Source organism: Phascolarctos cinereus, unplaced genomic scaffold, assembly GCF_003287225.1.
Source record: "Phascolarctos cinereus isolate Bilbo 61053 unplaced genomic scaffold, phaCin_HiC Scaffold_1;HRSCAF=81, whole genome shotgun sequence".
Classification (NCBI taxonomy): domain Eukaryota; kingdom Metazoa; phylum Chordata; class Mammalia; order Diprotodontia; family Phascolarctidae; genus Phascolarctos; species Phascolarctos cinereus.
In genome coordinates, this window is record NW_027555514.1 from 210,686,334 (window position 1) to 210,689,683 (window position 3,350).

The window sequence follows — 3,350 nt, forward strand, 5'->3', positions numbered from 1 at the left end:
TTCACTCCAGACAAATATAAAAACAGACTCAAAGGTTAAAATTACATGCCCAAATTCACATAGTTCATCAGTGTCAGAGCTAGAACCATAACAAATCCAACTCCCAGTCCAGCATTCTTTCCAACACAAAAAGTTGATGTGGGTCATTTACCACATCATGAAGAAGGTTTGCCTTGTTTCCCTCTCCCCCAGCACCCCAGGCACCCTACAAGAGAAAAACTGTCACTTTTCTAGACCTCAAGCACCTGTTTCTTTTCAACTAGCCTGAGTCCATCTAAGGTACCTCTCCATCAGGAATGATCTGGACCAGGAGTGGGGAACCTTCAACATCAAGACCACATGAGGCCCTCTAGGTGCTCAATTTATAGACCAAAACCCCTGGACCCTATGGCTAGCACTTTTTCCCTACCAGAATAGTCCATAATATAATCTACTTTGTGGCCTCCTGACCAAACTACAGCTCTTTAGGGAAACTTGCCTTTCCCACGATAGTAATAAAGCATTTTGACTTAATCTTTCAAGGATCACTCACTGGGTTTTCCCATTTATGTAGTCTGTGATGCAGACTCTTGATGGCTTAGAAGCCTCAGAGGCAAAAAGTTGCTATAACATTAGCCCTCAGGTCAGTCTACAGCCCTTCTGCCCTTCCTCCCTCCTTCATCCTAGTCACTTACCTTAGCAGAGAGATGACAGAGTACTTCAGCAGGTAGCAACAGACCTTGGTGATGAAGAAATAGGACAAGATGATATACTCATTCTGACATGAAACACAGCGACCATCACCCTTACCCATAGATGGTAATGGACACTCTATCCAAAACCTCCTCAGTCAACTCAGTGCTGGTGGATCTACATTCTGGGGGTCTCCCCACCAAAGCCATTTCAAATTAACAAGGTTTTTGGTTTCTGAAGGAGCAGATGAAAAAGAAATAGAAGATCCAGAAAGGATTTAGCACTTTTAATCAATCAATAAACAAGCTTTATTAAGTGACGACTATGCAACATATACTGTGTTAGGCTCTGGAAGAGCAAAGTAAAAACGAAACAGACCCAGTCCTCGAGAAATTTGCATTTTATGAGAGGAAGGCAGAGAGAGATAAAATATATACACATATAATTATATGCAAAATAAATACAAGGTAATTTTTAGGGACTGACACTTTATTTTTTCATTCTTCTCAACTGAACAGGCAGAGAAGCTGTAACACATCACTGTCCCAGGGATAGGGCTACCACTCGAAGTACCTCCCTCTCCAAATGGCTGTGTCCACAAAGTGTAGATGAAACTTATTCTTGACAGTAGTCAAGGGCTTGCTGTAAGCTGGGGAGACTGGTCGGTGGCTAAGGACTCTGCTGCACCTGGAACAGTACCTTGAATCTCCCAACAAATATTTTTAAAGAATGGTGATGGATCTGTGAGTGTTTAGGGGAGGCGGGAAGAAGTGTCTAAAGAGCAGAAAAAGTCGGGAGGGAGGAGGAGCTGTGTTAGCCACAGAGCCAGGAGACCCAATGCATTAGCCCTTTTCCAAACCTCTAATTCCCACCTTCAACGGTGAACAAAAAAATGTGGGAGATTAAGGTTAAGGGTGCATCAAGATCAGTCTACTGGCATGGGAGAATCCTGATAAATCAGTGGGAGCCAAAACAATCTACAGCACATGTACTCTGAACAACCCTGCCCCTGAGAAACATCCCAATTCACTGCTTTGCACTGGGGGGTCGTAGCCTTCGAAGAACTCGACTTCCACAAATTGATGGGCCAAGGATGTTTTCCCTGAGGGAAATAGTGGTTTGGATGTGCAAAATAATGCTCTCCCCCATACCCCGACTGAGCTCCAGTACTAAGGGACCAGCTTGAATCAAAACCCTTTGGGACGGGGTGAGGGAAGGGCTTTGATTCCCAAAGTCCCCCGGGAGGAGAGCTAGCAGTGTCTTCAGCTCAAGGCATACTGGATCCAGCCACAGGAAGCCAACAGCTTAGGTAGGCAAGGTTGGATCCTGTAGTCCAACCCCACTCGCCTCCCACCAACTAGCTCTCCCCAGGGCATTTGGAGCAGCAGCTTCAGCGTTCTAGGCACGCAGGGGATGGACGTTGCGCACTCCCAGGCAGCTAAGCCCCCAGCCCACCTGAGACAGCTCACACTCCACGAGTGAGTCACCATCTTGGTTACTAACGCTTGCGTGCCCGCGCTTACTGCACCATCAGCCCCTGAGGACACCCACCCACGGACCTTAAATGCATTAGGCTCCACAGGGGCAGCCGGACGTTCTCCAGCTCCGGGCGCGCTGCAAGAACTCACTTACCGAGCGGTATCCTGGGAGCCCCACCTTCCAGTAGCGGAGGAGCGGCATGGCGCTAGCCGGCTCCAAAGGAACGGGGTAGCTAAGGGTTGGTAGCTGGAGTGCAGGAGGGACCTGAAGCTGGGGCAGGAAAGCTGCCCACCCAGCGCCTGGCCCGCGGGCCCAGGGAGCCAGCAAGAAACCAAAACAAGCGCCGCGCCCAGAGCCATAGCCGGCCACGTGACCAAAACACAGCGAGTGTAAGCGAAGGCACCAGGAGAATGCCCCAGCCTCCCTTCCTCAGGCCCCGCCTCCACGCCTGCTACCTATTGGCCTGCTAGCCCAGCAGGAGCGAAGGGTGGGCTCTCTGGCGGAGGTCAGGATTGAAGAACTGCGCTTGCGCATTCGTGAGCTGGTTCATTCTTAAATGGAAAATGGAAAATCCTTGGGGTTTGGTAAAGTGAGGGGACGGGGAGGGATGTGTGAGTGTGGGGATGAGGAGGTGTAGGGATGTGAATGTGGCTGTGATTTAGACTTCTCTGGGAGATGATTGACCTTCCTCATTGCAAAGACCGGTGCAGAGAAACTGAAACGTGAAGGTCGCTCACTTACCCATTCCCTCAGTAAGCAGGGCCTTCAGTGCTTTAAGGAGAGAAGAGGAGGATCGCTGTTTTGATCTATGGGAACAGAGTTCCTTATCTCTAGTCCAGGCTCTTTTTTCTAAAATCTGATACTGAGCTGTCCTCCCCACTGCCTGCTAGAACTTTAGAAAGTATACTAGCAGCTTTCCTTATTGTGTTATACTGAAGAAGGTTCTTATAAAAAAAAAATTATCATGTCACTCCCCAGTTGATAAATGGTCAAGGAATATGAGTAGGCAGTTTTCAGATGAAGAAATTAAAGCCATCTATAGTCATATGAAAAAATGCTCTAAATCACTATTGCTTAGAGAAATCAAAACAATTCTGAGGTACCACATCACACCTATCAGATTGGCCAACATGACAAAATAGGAAAATGATAAATGTTGGAGAAGATGTGGGAAAATTGGAACACTAATGCATTATTGG

General features: G+C 47.7%; 1 long non-coding RNA gene across 1 annotated transcript; it reads right to left on the minus strand.

Moving 5' to 3' along the window:
• Nucleotides 1–1,143: 1,143 nt before the first annotated feature.
• Nucleotides 1,144–2,661, minus strand: LOC110194091 (uncharacterized). Its single transcript, XR_002320627.2, has 2 exons — nucleotides 2,305–2,661; nucleotides 1,144–1,446 (listed from the first exon to the last, which is right to left on the minus strand). It is a non-coding gene; the product is annotated as an uncharacterized LOC110194091 (long non-coding RNA).
• Nucleotides 2,662–3,350: the final 689 nt, after the last annotated feature.